At 46.0% G+C, this 14,724-nt stretch overlaps 1 protein-coding gene and 1 long non-coding RNA gene across 2 annotated transcripts in view; both read right to left on the reverse strand.

Annotated features, from left to right (window-relative positions):
• LSAMP (limbic system associated membrane protein) overlaps nt 1–14,724 on the reverse strand; it is a 1,345,674-nt gene that overhangs the window by 921,989 nt on the left and 408,961 nt on the right. The gene's annotated exons all lie outside the window — the stretch shown is intronic.
• The window catches only part of LOC142070610 (uncharacterized), a 276,073-nt gene continuing 273,700 nt past the window's right edge, over nt 12,352–14,724 (reverse strand). The window contains exon 3 of the long non-coding RNA XR_012666499.1: nt 12,352–12,403. This is a non-coding gene — a long non-coding RNA (uncharacterized LOC142070610). The remainder of the gene's footprint in view (nt 12,404–14,724) is intronic.

Raw genomic sequence — 14,724 nt, forward strand, 5'->3', positions numbered from 1 at the left:
CAAATCAGCCTGCACGCTCATTTTATTAAATTAAATTAAAAGAAAGGGAACCACATGGCGTACAGCGGCAGAATAGATGTTGGTGCAGACTGCTACGGGGTGGGAGGGGGGGAGAGCAGAGAAGAGGAGCGGGCGGGGTCTGATGGCAAGGGACAGAGAAGGGTGAGATGGAATATGAATTGTATATGTCTAGTGAGCTGTATATGTCAAGCATGCTTCTGCAGGAATACAGGGGCTGGGTTGGTACGGGTGGATGGTGTGTGCATGGCGGGAGGGTTGATTTTGCAGCAAATAAATTGTTTAAAAGATGGCAGGGACGCTTTTCTTTGATCACCACCTTTTGTTTCCCCCAAGGGGGCACAACAGCGCTGCAGGGAGAAGCTGAGTGGATTTGTATTGTGAGGAGAGCTGTAGCTCTATACTACTGTCTGTAAAGCCATCCATCTGCTGCCACACCCAGGCCACTGACGGCCCTCTCCTTGGGTCTGGACAACTTGTGCAGGTTGCTAGCTTTCCACAGAGGAAGGGCTGTGCAGCCCCAGGGGGCTTACCTGCCATTCCCACTGCATGCAAGGATGGCTGAGGACAAATCATGGGTCAGATCAGACCACAAGGCCCTAAATGTGCACATTAACTTCCAATACAGGAGCGTGTGTATTTCTCGGGCCTTATGTGTCAAGTTTCCTTTCTCCCAGGGCACTGTTGGGAGGAGGTACTTTGCAGATAAGTGGGCTGGGATAAGTTAATCCATTTGATCCACTTTGAATCAGTCACTGGCTATATGACCAGCGGAGCTAAGCAACCTTGGGATGCACTGAGCTCCCTCCCAATCTCTGACAGCATCATATGAGCTTCCTCTCTGTGTCTGAACACCTTCCCACTCCTCCCCTCGGCATCACAGGTTGGCTATTTGTCCCTTCCTTTGACCACCACTAAGCTCTGATAGCAGCCAGCTGATTGTAATGGTGGGTGCTGACAAATCACCTCTGTGGGACTGAGAGTGTTTCAGTGAATTTAGTGCTGGCAGAAGGTGGTGGATTGACTGCCCTAGATGCCGGTGTCTTCTGTTCACCCATGCAGTAAGCACAGCACAGACAGCTGCAGGGCCCTTGCTGTCCCCTCTGACAGAAACCCTTCCAGGGCTGGGAGGGGTAACTCATTCCACCCTGGCCTTGGTCTCTCTGCCAAGAGAGGGGCATGCAGCGCCAACAACAATGGCATTTTTGTGAGGAGGGCACCGGCCGATTAGGAACAAGTATGTACTAGAGATCGTGTACTCTGTAGGTAAGTCCATACACAGCTACACAGAGGTTTCTAGAGCTGTGGCTGAGGAGAAGGGAATGTGGGGAGGGGAGAGAAGCATATCAGCAGCTGGAGGAACTGTGCCTGAAGGGGGCTTAGGTTAGCAGAATGCCTTTGGGGTGCTGGTGGAAGGAGAAAGGCAGTGCCCTCAGTAGAGGCTCCTCTACCTGCTGGTCTAGAACTGCTGGCTGGTGCACCTGGGATGGTCTGCCCCCCCACGCCCCCTTTTTGGAACGTGTAGCAACGCTGGGGGCTCTGACAGGTTCTACTCACAGAGTGCAGGGCAATTTACTGGCTTCATGTGTGAGGTCATGGGACTGATTATTTATTCCCCTGCACCAAGTATAGCCATTTACACCCACTACTCTGATCTAGTCATGTGCTACACCTTCTTTTCATTGCTGTAAATAGCTACACACAGAGCATCAGACATGTGCCTTCTCTGTGGCTGGCTCCAAAGACGGTAACAACCCACTGCCCACACACAACATTAAGCATTCCCCTTTAGACCAAGTGATAGGTGGCTGATGCCCTGGGTATAGTCCCAGCTGATGAACACAGTGAACCAGATTGGGATCTCAGATACAGCAGTGTAAATCTAGAATAACTCCACTGATGTGAATGCAGCTACAGAGGGGCAAAATCCATGGGAGTGAGATTACAAGCGGACCTGGTATTTAAACATGCAGCAACATTCATTTTACATACACACACACCCTGGGGTTTGGCTGCCTCCTATGCTGACTTGCCAGGTGGGAAAGAGGTTCCCTCCCCCTCTCCCCTCCACACACACTCATGGAGAGGCAATCAGAATATGTCCCAAAGGGTTTTTCCACTGTTCTTCCCTCAGGTGCAACAGATCTGGGACTGCCTACTGAATGCAAAGCACTGATTTCATCCACTAAAGAGTTAGAATGTTTCTGATTCTCTGCCTTTCAGGGGGAGGTGAAGAAACTTCCTTTCATGTAGCTGGATATATGTTAATTTGGAGGGTTTTTTTGTTTTCTAAACTGCTCTTAACTGTGTGCTGGCACGCAGGTAAATTGTTCTTGGATGAGGAAATGATCTCTCTCCCCTGAGAGATTCACACACACCACAGTGCATGGAGCAGTAAAGGAGAAACCATGTTCTTTTTTGCAAATCATTCAGTAGTTTCCTGCCTTCTTTTCTATATATTTTTCAGCTGTAAATGAGTTTCTGCCACTCCCGCTGTCTGAAAAGCTGACTCGCCATTGTTACCTCATTCTCTCTTAAACAAATCGGAAAAAAAGAAAAGAAGTCATTTGCTGCCATAGTGCCTCCAGTAAAATGTAATCAGCTTATTCTCCCCAAAACTTCACCCAGCAGCATTCCTCATGAGGATCTCTCATTTGGCCCAGGATGCCAGCACCTGCACTGCACCCTTCCTTTGACTTGGGGTTGTGGGACAGAAGCCAGCCCCTCCTATGGCACGTTTTACTACTCCAGTGCTGAAAAAGGAATATCAAGACAGTTTATCAGGCTGGCTAAGGGCCTTCTTGCCATAAGGGAATCCCCCACCGGCTTAGAGATGGCCTTGTCAGCACTACACCACACACACACACAACCTGACATACCACTCAATGTAGGAGCCATGTCAGGGCATGGCTAGTGTCAGTTAGGCGATTCCCAGGATTGGGGAAGGAGTCCAGAGTACCAGCCACATGACTCTGTACAGACACCAACCCTCTTTCCTGGGAGGTGGCGGTCAGAGTTAATCACTGGGGAAAAGTACCACACTTAATAATAGATCAACACATTTATCTAAGCAAAGTAAACCCAGGGAGGGACATCAGGGAGGATATATACAGACTCCTTTGCCTCTGGCTCAGCAAAGAATCAACCCAGGAATGGATCTCTGGCACGGGTGATACAGACTCCCTTTCCCCTGGCATAGGGCTTTCCTTTACATACAAATCATAAAACACGTAATAAAAAATGAGAACAGAAAACCATCTAATGAAAATCCTCTCTCTTGAAGAAATTTTTGCTTTATCCTTCAACTAAGACTCCCACTGGTGAGTGAAGGTTTTATCCTTCCCTAGCCCTTTTATCACATATAGCTCCTCTGACCTCATGTAGCATTTGTCACCATTCTCCAGGTTATATCGGTGCTTCACCACGCTACATGCCCTCCCCAGCCATACCCAACTTTTCAATGTTTTTGTAGCACCAGGAAAATCAGACTCTCAGAGCGAAAAAGGGCTACCCCTACCCACCCTCCATGAACTCCAATGCTAGCGTTCCTAACCCCTATAGTCAAAACTTGGACTAAAAGTTCCAGAGTTCTGGAACACTGAGGGCTCTGATTATTTTATTAAATCCAAGCCAGGGTTTCACCTTTCTCCATTCTTGCTTATTTCATGGGACTTTTGTTATTTTGACAGCCCTCTGCCCATTCCCCCTCCACTCCCGTTTTCAAATGACTTCTTGTCATTATGATCATTCCTACTGCTTTATCCTCAGAGCCTGTCTCTGTCTCCCATGATTGCCACCCCAGGCCTTATTCTGTGTTAGCTTCAAGCATGGAACTGTAGATATGCAGCCCTCATAGAATGGGCTAGATTCAGAATGGCTTCTCCCGCCATCTCAAATTGGGTTGGGAAAATCCTGAGCTTGAAGAAAACACCCCATTCAGTCTTATCACACTGGGGGAACCAAAGGTAGACAGAACTCCCCTGCTTTCTTTTGGGAACTATACATGCTGCCATCTCCCTCATTTCACTCCCAGGCTTTTCCTTCACCTTCAGTGCACTGTACTGTATTGACATCACAGGCAGAAGTATAAGATTTCTAGGTGTTGGTGGTATATGTGAATATGAAGCTCTGATGACCCTGCCCAAGATTTTCAGCAGTGACTAGTGATTTTTTGGGTGCCTCCATTTTTGGGTGCCCAACTTGAGACACCTTAGAGGGGACTGGTTTGCAGGGAGTGCAGTGAGAACCTCTTCAAATGCTGTCACGAGTCTCAAGTTGGGCACCCAAAAATGGGGACATGCAGAATAGCTAGTCACTGTTCAAAATCATGGCTTTTACTTTTGTTCTTTTTTTCTGTGGTTTTTTTCTTAATCTTAAAAAAAAAAAAAAACCCACACACCTGAAAGTTTATGGCTGTTCTTTGTGTTTGAGAAAACCTAACCGTTCAACATTATGACCATGTGTAACTGAGGCTGAAGTGCGTGTGGCTCCATAGAACAGGTTGCCAACCACCGGGCATGGCCAGGGAGATCCCTCACATACAGGTACTGCACTATCACAAAGCACCACTGTGCAATTCTCAGCTATCCCATGACTGAGCTAAAGATGCGACCATTGAGCACTCCACTCTGATGCAAGGAGTTAGCCAAAGCAGCCTGCACAAGCGTCAAGCAGATACATGTCATCTTGGTGCTCAGTTAATGCAATGGAAAGAAGCAGACGGGACCAGAACAGGATTTCTGCAACACCTGACATGGACTGTGGATGTAGCCCCTGAGAGGAGGAGAATCCGACCTGGATTTCAACGCTCAGCTGCCATGGAGTCAGAGCACAAGCTCTGAGTAGAAGAAACTGAACTGCAGGATTTCTGGGGTACCTCACAATCACTCTGGATGTAGCCCCTGAAAGGAGAATCTTAGCTGGAACTTGCGTCAAGGTGTTCCTAACACAGCTCCTGAAAAGGGCTGGACTTGATTCCCACTGGAACGGACTCTGGGTGCAGCCCCCTACAATCATCCAATACTGGCAAGGATGTAGTCCGAGTGCTAGAAGTCCTTACAGTACTCTTCCCATCATGCTAAGAACCTGAACTGGATTTTTTTATGCCTCTCCAGGGTGGACACTGCATGTGAACCATTTCTAAGGCAAATATTTGATTTAGGTGCTAAGTCTAAAAAGAATTTCTTTTCTTCTTCCTCTTTCTTTTTTTTTAATTTTCACATCCTTCGGTCCTGAAAGTAATTAACTTTCAATGGCAGCTAATTATAAACTAAGAGAAATTGGAGTCTGTGTGGCTGTTTGTTTGGTGCAAGCTCGGCAAAAGTGTTTTTTAATTGGAAACCCTTTTTGCTGCATGCATTTCAATCCATTTTGCACTGTATTTATTGTTCCCAATTCATATTAAAACCATGACCTTTCATCTAATGACAGAAGCTCATTCACAGAAAAAAATGATTATTTTAACAAACCGACATTAGGGCTATATATGAGAGAGAGGCTGGAAGAGAATACAGGAGCAGAGTGGGGTGGGGCAGGGCTGGCTAAGATGTCATAGCCAGTGGAACTACATTGGTAAGAGCAGAGGATCTAATAGAAAGAAGCAGGGCCTCCAAAAACCTCTGTCAGTGAAATCTGCTCCCAGCTTCTGCATTCTCAGGGTGGGAAATGCCCTCCCTTTTCTCTTGAGGTCACTCTTTCCCTTCTCCAGGGGTTCCCCTGGTATGTGACTTCTTCAGGACATCTTCCACCCACAGCTGTTGGGCGGATGCTAAAGGCTGGTTTTGTGGGGAGGATGTTAATAAATAGTCATACCACTCTCTGTAGAGTAAGCTCCCTATTTGCATGGCTACCCATCCAGGTGGCAGAGAGCTTTCTGAACACAGGTCTCCCGTGCAACAGCCCAAGGAACAAGCGGCAGGTTTGAAACCTCAGGCTGAAGCTGCTGTAACAAACCTGTTACTGTCAGTCCTCCTCAGGCGCTGTCCCATGAAGCACAGTGCAGCCCCTCCTCTGAAGTAGGTCCAGGCAGGCACATGCGAAGGATGCCCAAATGGAAGTGGCAAAGAGTGGGAGTCATGCTATATAATGCAGAACTTATCAAAATGTGAGGCTTGACCAGCAGGTGGCTCTTGAGAGACCTCCTGTTAGGGTCCGCCCCACCAGTTAAGGGAGTGGGGTAGGGGAATCTCACAGGGAAGCTACAATGGACAGCTCCCTCCCCTTGCTCCTTCTGCTGCCTCTGTCCTGTTTAATGCCCACCCTCAGCCCTCCTCTCACACACAGCACTCTGATCCAGGAGAAGTAGCATTTCCAGAAGCTTTACATAGCTTTATCCCAGAGCTGAGAGTTTTCTGAGTTGGGGGTGATGGTGCAGAAATATCCTCCCCACACCCTCCCCACCCAAAGCACCAGGCCCACACTCAGCACTCCTCACACAGGACCCACCCCAAAACCTGCTGTGGTTTCTTACTGTAACCCCTAACAGCACAATTGTTCATGGCCATCAAAGACTAGGATTTTGATGGATCATGGTAAGAAACTGCATATGGTTTTAGGGTCCCAGGTACAAAGAGGCTGAGAACACTGCACTTGTCTCAGCCCAGCATTCTACTACACCCATTCTTTCATAGCGATTTGCCTGCGGGAGGAGAAAACTCTTATGAAAGGCTTCACAGCACATCCATCAACACAAGAGGCCACCAAGAAACAGCGGGAAACCTGAACGCTTGCGCTCTCTCTCTCTCGCTCTCTCCGTTTTGTGAAATTGCATTCGGCTGGGAGCGCTTATAACATGAGAAGAACCCACTAAGGCCAGAGCGAGCAAGGGAGGCAGATGGACAAGAGACAAGCAGGGCACTAACAAAAGCCCTGGCCACTGCTTGCCTTCTGAGCGCCTCCAATTCCGGTGCTCCTTTCTAGTCCAGACAGAGGAGCCATGGGACAGTCAGCACTAATGTGCATTGCGGGAGATAACATTGCTAATCAATCTCTTTTGTGAAGGAGCCTCCCTCGCACTGCCCCCTCCCTGCTGTGCCTGGAGTGGCTGCTGCCAGGTTAGCAATCTCCTGTTAAAGCCTGAAAACCATGAATGGCAATGGAACAGCCTAGATATTCCCAACACACAGGGACAAGGGAGAGTGTCTCCAGGACAGCAGAGGCTGTAGCCCCTTATGCCCAGGGCTGCCTGCTGGGTTGCATATGGTACATTTTGAATTGGCAGTTCCTACTGCTAATGAGCAGTTCTTGCCAGCTGCCCACGTGGCTTCTGCAAGGAGAAGCTTAGCTGTCAGTAGAGGGTGTTTGGCAAAAGGCTCAGTAGATTAATTGCAATGAATTCGTATGACACACTAAGCACCAACTGTTACCAGCAGCCAGGATGGGCCAGGCTTAAAGGACCAGGGAAGTCAGGCAACACATCCACCCTAGTAATATTCCACTGAGCTGGAATCAGCAGATATCACAGCTCCTGCCTTAACTAAATTCACCACTGTGCCTTCCAACGTCTCCTGTAAAGGAGGTTATTTGAAAGGCAAACAGAGGGGCAGTTTACACAATAGAATAGCATATTGTTGGCTGTCACTCAGCTGAACCCATCCCGTTTCTGCTCACCACTGCTTCACTTCCCATCTCATTTCAGCACTGGGGCTGTCTAGGGATGGTCTTGCTTCTCACGGAGTTCTACCCTTCACCCAAATGCATAGTTCTCTCTATGTGAATTCACTTGCTCCTCTGCGAGTGCACAATAATTTCCATAGCAAGCTGAAGAAAGCACCCTGCAGATGGAGGCTGGGGATGAATAAGAACAAACAAGAGTGGGTGAACTCCAAGGAAGCCAATGTTCTGTTTCAATACAAGCGTCCTTGGTAATAGAGAGCTAGGAAAGATTAAAACAGGCATCTTGCAACAAAGGAAACAATGGTCTCTAAAGACACTGGCCAGAGGTATTAGAAGAGCTGCCATTTGCTCTCTAGGGAGACATATTCTGGCTACGTGCAGTCCTTCAGAATCTAAGCTAATTTCAAGTTTCCAGTGGAAACCAGGCAGCTCTCAGTTCACCTGTAGGTAATGATTGCTTTGAATGTGTGATGTGTTTGGATCCGGAACTCTGAGGGTGAAAACAGCAACAAAAAAAGCTCACATGAACCCTGAGGAGCCCAGCCACCTGAGTGAGATTTGTACAGCTCTAGTGAAGAAATTTTCAAAAGCACCTAAGACCCACTGAAAGTCAGTGGGATTTTGACTCCCAAGTCACTTAGGCACTTTTGGAATTTTTACCAATAGGTTTAAATGTGGCCGCGATACTGGGGCTAACAATCCAGTTCCTTCCAGGAGTGTCTCTGAATCTTTAATGACCATGTGTATCATCTTTCAGGATGAAAACACCCATGTGATGCATGGCTTTGGAACCCACTTTCAGGATCTTGCACCATTAGGCTCCATGAGGCAAAGGTTCCACCATATGATGATAAGGTACTTGACAAGCCCCAGATGGGCATCCACACAAAAGCAAGACCCAAACCTTAAAGAGTGGCTTCAGCACACCTCTATGGGGGATATTTTCAGAGGCACAAATGACTGTTAGACACCTAACTCCCATTGACTTTCAATGGCTGCAGTGTGAACTGGGCAACTTACAACCAAAGAGGAAAATGTTGGCATAGCAATTGATAATAATATGTCCATGCCAATTACCTCGTTGATCTTCACGATCAAAGAAAACTCATTGACCATCAACTGTGTTCAAGAAACATCACTGCAAAGTCCATCTCAATGCCACCATTACACAGGCAGGTATCCCTATGCAGATTTGGGACTCCCCCTATTTCTAGCATGGCTTCCAGCCTGACAAAGGAAGGCCATTTTAGCAATGTTGCTTAGCAGCCTAGGGTTGCCACTTTTAAAGCACTATGCTATCAATTCATCAGGATGCTCGTACTGCAAGTTTGTAAAGTCATATCATCAGAACACAACATCATGGCATGATGATATTGCATCGACCTGGAAGATGTTTTGGGGATCTTTTCCTCATCCCCCCAAGCTGGCTAGCAGATCACAGGACAGCCCTGTTGAAATAAGTACTATCCCATGAAACTGGGACAGGTGGTAGAATAACTTCATAACAGCTCCCCCCACCCATCCCCCCAAGTAAAGTTTTGTTTTGTCTCAGGTTTTAACAGGCCACTATACTTAAGACACTGGGCCAGCTCCTGCACCTATTGAAATCATTTGCGAAACTCTGATTGACTTCAGTTGGGTGTAGAATTGGGCCCATTATTAAGTGCAAAGAGAAAACATTTTCAGAAACATTAAGTGACTTAGGAACTTAAATCCTTTTTTCAAAAGAGACACAGGCACTTCAGAGCCTAAGTCCCATTTACATTAAACGAGAAACTCCTAAATGACTTAGATGCTTTTGAAAATTTTACCCCCAGTCTGCAACTTCTTTCTAGGCATTCTGATTTACTCTTGCTTTGCTGTCACATAGCATAGTTTCGTCCTATTGAAAACAATGCCCCTAACCTTTGTGTTTCTAATGGAGCTTGAAATAAGATACATAACAATAAACAATGCTCGGTTTTGTTTACTCCTCCTTTGTATGCCAGGATCACGGATCAGGTCACAACACAACTCCAAAAAGAGAGGGGTCAAAACAGGCAGCTTTGCTGTTGACTTCAGTGACACCAGCAATAATGCATAGCCTGAGAATTAATTGCTGCTGCAGAGCAGAAAAGAAAGCACAAAACCACAGTATTCTGTGCAGGACCTAGAGAAACTGTCTTCCCTTTTGCCCACACCCCCACTCAACACGTCCCTGGATAATGGATTTTTATGTTTTTAGAATCCATATGGAGGAACATGTGCATAATGAGGTGGAAATAATGTTACAGCAGATCACATCTGGAGTCAAAACTTCCTGTCTGGAGTCAAAACTTCCTGCCACTGCTAACATGCCTGCTAATAACGATTTACTGTTTCTAAATGAGTTACTTGAATATTTGAGATCAACCTATGCTGGGATACTGGAAGAAGAAGCCATCTCATCCAGTGCAAATGTAACTCCTGGCAAGAACCAAAAAGCCTCCAATAAAGCACCACCACATCATCCAAAATTAACCCTTTGGATTTCTCACAGACCCAACCAAATTGATTTACCTCATTTCATTTCAAATGCAGCACGCTCGGTCAGCTTTATGCAATACATATCTTGGTTTCATAAGGGTCCACAACAGGAGGGGCAAGACAGGAACCATATTAGCTTATATAATGCAGAACAGTTAATGGAAAATAGCAGGCAACATCACAATGCCCGTTCTTTTAATACTAACAAGGCTTAAGGTGATGGATGAAATGTTTCTTCCAACCAAACATTGTGGCTACCTGTTTCAGTGGTGCAGACAGCTTAATACCAGTTGTTTGGGATGAAACCCCCAAGACCTGTCTCATAGTCAAGTTTAGTTCCAAGCATTGCTGAGTCAATAGGCTGGTTTGAGGGAAAGTGTTAGCCAATACATATAGGTTATGTCTACACCACATTAATAGGTATTATGTGTATGATAGTGATATGGTATATACAGGGCAGGCTCTAGGATTTTTGCTGCCCCAAGCAAAAAAAATTTTGGCCGCCCCCACCCCCGCCTCTTCCCCCAGGCGTGCTGCATTTCCCCTCCCCACATTGCTTCCTGCGGCTCCACCTGCTCCCCTGAACAGGCCGCCACTCCACTTCTCCCCCTCCCTCTCAGACGAGGGAGAGGCAGCGCATTCAGGGGAGCAGGCGGAGCGGAGGTGAGCCATGGGGGGAGGGTAGAGGAACCGCTCTCCACCCCAGCTTGCCTCCGCTCCACCACCGCCACCTCCGCGGAGCGCACCGCCACTCGGCGTCTCCTCCCTCCCTCCCAGGCTTGCCGCGCGAAACAGCAAGCCTGGGAGGGAGGAAGAAGTGGAGCGGCGGTGAACTGGGGCGGCGGGGGCACATTTCTAGGGGCGGGATGGCCGGCACCGGAATGCCGCCCCTAGAAATGTGCCACCCCAAGCACCTGCTTGTTTTGCTGGTGCCTAGAGCCGGCCCTGGGTATATATTATAATAAATATGAGCATTGGTTAGTAATGTTAAATTGTATTGTGCTCACTATATCCCATAATAACTTGCACAGCACAACGCAGCATTTGGCATAAACCTGTCAAAGTCAAGATACATTAATGCTCTGACCTGGTACAAGCTTGGGAGGTACTTTCATGGGCAGGTAGTCTGGATGGCAGTATCCACAATAGAGATAGGGAAATGCAAACCATGGTACCAGAAAAATAAGGTAAAAAGCTGACTGATAAATTTTAGTTTTGGGTGACGTACAGATTGTGTTTAGCTCATAAATAGCTATGATATAAATCTAGGTAATTTGGGGGGTATACTTCGATTTTGGGGGTGTAAGGTGAGCTGTATGCTGAGAGAAACAGCTTCCCAGTAAGAGTGGTACGTATACCTCCTTTTTGTATTGTACTGCATTGTCTTTAGACAATAAATTGGCTAAGCCTGGTTATTTGGTCTCAAACATTTTTCATGTCAACCTGCAAGTGTAGTCAAAATCAATTGGCTATACTTTTAGCAATAAAGGGCACATTTACAATCAGACCAGAACTGGATTTTCAGCCATGACTTTTACTCTGACTTACCAGAATGGCAGGGAAGGCCTCTGTTATCAGAAGAATGTGAAAGATGAGTCTATAAAACATTCGTCTCCTGACAGATCTGGGCTTTGCCAATCTCCCTCCACCCACTGCAGTACCACCTCTGACTCCCTGTTGCCCAACCTCAGCTGCACAAGGGCCTGGGGCCTCAAAATTCAACTGGAATTGAGGAAGAGAGCATTTTTTGCCAATATCTCAGTCTTCCGGAATGGAATTCACCAGGACTTTAGGGGGGTTTCTGAACAGTCACCTCTGTCTAAACTACAGCGTGTCTGTTACACTCTCATCTCCCATGCTATCTTCAGGAAGTACAAGGACAGCAGCAGCCAAGAGCCATTTATGAAAGATGTCAAGCAGCTAAATCCAGTGCAGTTGTAGGGTGAGAAGCTGTGATACTTACTCACATTATTGGGTCAAAATCAATGTGAGCCATCTCCGTTTACAGCAATCAGCCACTCTACTGTTGACACCAGCTGTTTACACAGGGATTAGGGATGCTAGCACAGGTCAGGTGTGTCCCAATCATCTGATTTCTCCCCTCTCCCCCACAGCATCTCCAGCACTGCCAGACACATGGTCATAGTAAGTCTGACACAATCCAAACTGCGTAGAAATGGCACCACAAAGAATCTGATTAAACAAGAGTTACTTACCATTACTTTTAAGGACAATCAGGTAAGGGATAGAAAGCAGCAGGACTTACCTATGAGAAAAAGAGAGGAGAGAAAAATGAATGAACCACCCAAACCAGAGACTTTCAGCAGCACAAGTTCAGGAATATAACATGTCTTTTTGCCAGAATGCCAGGAGGCCTGGATTGGGCCAAACAATAGTGACTAGCCCTCGCCATCTCTCCTCTCCATTCTGTTCCCCTCCCATAGACATTTAATCCTGTGAGGAAATGGAAGTGGGGTGGACCAAAAAGGGTAGAGAAGAGGGGTAGCACCCAATATATATAATGAAATGACTGTAGCAATTATCAGAGATTCAGAGTAATACAATGTCCTTGAGAGGTAAGTAGATGGACTCAAAGCAGAACCTCAGCTGGCTTGAAAAACCCCTCCCCAAATTACATAAGTATTACTTACACAGAACTATAGGTGCCCATAAATATTCACAGAACAGATCAAGAATCAATTCCTGCCCCAAAGATCTTACAATCTCATTTAATCCAAGAACAACAGGAGACAGGGATGGTGAAGTTTGAATACAATATGACCATGAGATGGTTTCAAAAGTAGAAGATCAGTCTTGAGGGTTACGTGGAGTGTCTGTGTATGTTGTTGGAAGGGAGCAATTAAAAGGATGCATAAATGCAACTGGCTCTGGGCCAGGTTAAGAACCAGAAGAGGCCTATTTACCAAACCTGGGTTGGAGGTGGCTCAAGACAGCTAAAATCTCGTGAGATCATTAATCATCATGATTGTTTATTATGTATATTGTGGTAGTACTGAGAAGTCTCAATGAGGGAGCAGATCCACAATGTGCTCTGCACTGTACAAACATAGAACAATTCACAAATTGCTTTCACAAGATTTCTACCACAGTGTGCTGAAATCTTGAGAGAACTTGCTGGTGAGACTCTGGCATCACTGAACCCAGCTTGGAATCCTAGCATTGATCTGGTTTGGAACCCAAATCACACCAATCATTACCCCGATTCCTCATCAGTCTTAGGGTACATCTGCCTCTCTACTTGGTCTCTCATAAGGTGTATCTCTGCTGCCATCTACTGGATGGAATGTCACACCTGCCAATATATGATTGATTGTGTGTCTCTGAGCGTATGAGAGACACACAGCGCGAGAACTTTGCTGACCTCTACCTGATGGGATACCTTCTACAGAGCTGTACGTAGAACTGGGCAGGAAACTGTTTTCTCATCCCACAAGAGTTTTTGAGATTTCAACTTTTTGTTGACAGTTTCTAAAAAAGCCAAACCAAAACAAAAACACCCAAAATTTTGAATCAGGAGATTCATCGAGACCAACCCTTTCCCATGAACAGTTTTTAATTTTGATCCATCAACATTTTCTGGCAAAAAATATTTCACCACCAGCCCTAACGACAAACTCTAACAAGCATGAATGTGTGACACATTCCTATTACTTCATTAACAGTTTGTGAATGATATGTTTGTTAATAAGCAAGACAACACACAGTTACATTTCTGTAATATATGCATGCTCCAAGGTCAAGTCTCAATAACTGAGGCCTGATTCAAAGCCCAGTGAAGCAGTCACAGCAGAGAACCGAGCTCCATAGGCAGATGTTCCTGGACTGTGGGAGACAGGATTATGTTGGCAAACACCAATTCATACCTGCAAACTACTGTGACTCAGCTTGCAGACACTGCACCAGGGATGCCATATTAAGGGCCTTTTCCTGGTTACACATGCCAGTAATCCATTGTTCGGAGACTTTGCAAGGCACTGCACTGACTGCTCCTTGGCAATGGCCCCAGTAACGTGGGTGTGATGTTTAGTAGTGGGGACAAATAAAAGGATTGACTTTATACACCAAAAGAGCATTCAAGATGAAGTCCTGCTGTCCTTCTATTCACTATCTGTCATCAAAGCAATTTTGGTTTGCAACGTGTCTTTCAAACAGTCAACTCCACTGAAGTCAATGTCATTACACTGGCATAAAACTAGTGTAATGTAATGGAGAACCAATATTGCAGAAGAAATAATGAGCATGGGGAGGGATAGTTAATTTAAAAAAAAGTTTAGGGTATATTAAAAAAAGTAGAGTTAATGCAAAAAATTAGATGGGCAAGGGACAAAGAAAAGAAGGATAAATACAAGGACGTTCTTACTAGAGGTGGGCAAAAAGAGCATAGAAATATTCTCAAATGTTCTCAAGAATGTAATGAACTGATTTATTTCACTGAGATCCACAACCCTTTTTACTCAAACATTCTGGTGAATGCAGTCTCACTCACAAAAACCTTTGCAAAATGCACTGTGTCATGAATCCTAGTGAAGATTGTATACAAGAGCACATTTGCACCAGACACGGTGT

This window comes from Caretta caretta, chromosome 1, assembly GCF_965140235.1.
Source record: "Caretta caretta isolate rCarCar2 chromosome 1, rCarCar1.hap1, whole genome shotgun sequence".
Classification (NCBI taxonomy): Eukaryota; Metazoa; Chordata; order Testudines; family Cheloniidae; genus Caretta; species Caretta caretta.